Here is a 1,309-nt window from a genome sequence, read left to right on the forward strand (position 1 = left end):
TAACGCACTGTAAATACTACATTTTTGAAAGCATAATATTTATTTATTTATTAATTTATTTATTGTATGCTTGGTTTGACGAAACACTAAAATTTTAACTCCACGTAGGGCTCTCCGTAAAGCTCCGGCGCGATGTGTATTTATTACTGTATACAGGATATTTCTAAAATAATAACAATCTTTGGAGAATAGCATCGTGAATAAAGTAGCGTGGTTGGGGAATAAAAAAGATAGTAATATAACCAGAAGAATTTGCAATCTGAATTGGCAACATACAAAGTTACAATAACAAGTAAGCAATCATACAAATGAAAAATATAGAGCAGCGATTTTGAAACGACTAATGAAGTAAATATCAACATCTTACTACTACGCTACTACACACAATATTTAGACACCTATTGCGATAAAAGTTAATTAAATAACTATCTTGTTCATTCTTCAGGTGGCACTATGTAAAGTAAACTTCGACATAGTATTAAGAACATAAAAAAATAACATTAGGTAAACAATAATAGGTAAAATAACATCCTATGGACAGATAATTGTAATTGTATTAAATTTCCAAGTTTTATATGGGTGGTCGCCAGGAGCGCAACAATGTTACAGTTTGACTGGGTGCTCCCATCATAATGTTATAAATATTTCTATTCTGCGAATGTGTATAGGCTGAAAAGATCGAGTTCGGCTGGTCATTTACGAGCTTGAACTATTTGAACCGAACTTTCAAGTTGGGTTATTATCTGAATCGATTGGAATTGACCGAGTGCCCAACCCAAACGAATGGGTGCTCAGGCACCCGTGGACCCTCCTATTTGCGCCCCTGGTGGTCGCCAACAGCGCTAACCTCCCAGAGTCGCGTAAAGATATATAACATTCGGCGTACTTCATTAGTAGCGATCATACACGAACGTACAAAATTACTTTTTGTTCTGCACTGGCGCCTGATACATACGAAGACATTAAGCGAATTTAGATTCGGACTCATTGCCGAGCAAGGTACAGGATCTGTACGTTCAATCCACCATTTACGAAACAGTTCGTCTAAAAACTCACGCATTAGTCAATACAGTAATACTATTCTGCACTGACCTACGACACTAACACTCTACCAATGACTTCGACTAACTACATACTCACAAGTCTTTAACGTTAAATGAACTAAGAATTACTCTGGGCTAGCTGTAACATAAAATCGTCAATCACACTCAATCTAATCTAACAAATAACAAACAATGCATAAGTACATAAATACGAAACAAATATAACACTTAATTAGCAGCTGATCGAATGCGGTATTGCAATGTGG

The sequence above is a fragment of the Agrilus planipennis genome, unplaced genomic scaffold, assembly GCF_000699045.2.
Source record: "Agrilus planipennis isolate EAB-ADULT unplaced genomic scaffold, Apla_2.0 scaffold46, whole genome shotgun sequence".
In the NCBI taxonomy this organism is placed as follows: Eukaryota; Metazoa; Arthropoda; class Insecta; order Coleoptera; family Buprestidae; genus Agrilus; species Agrilus planipennis.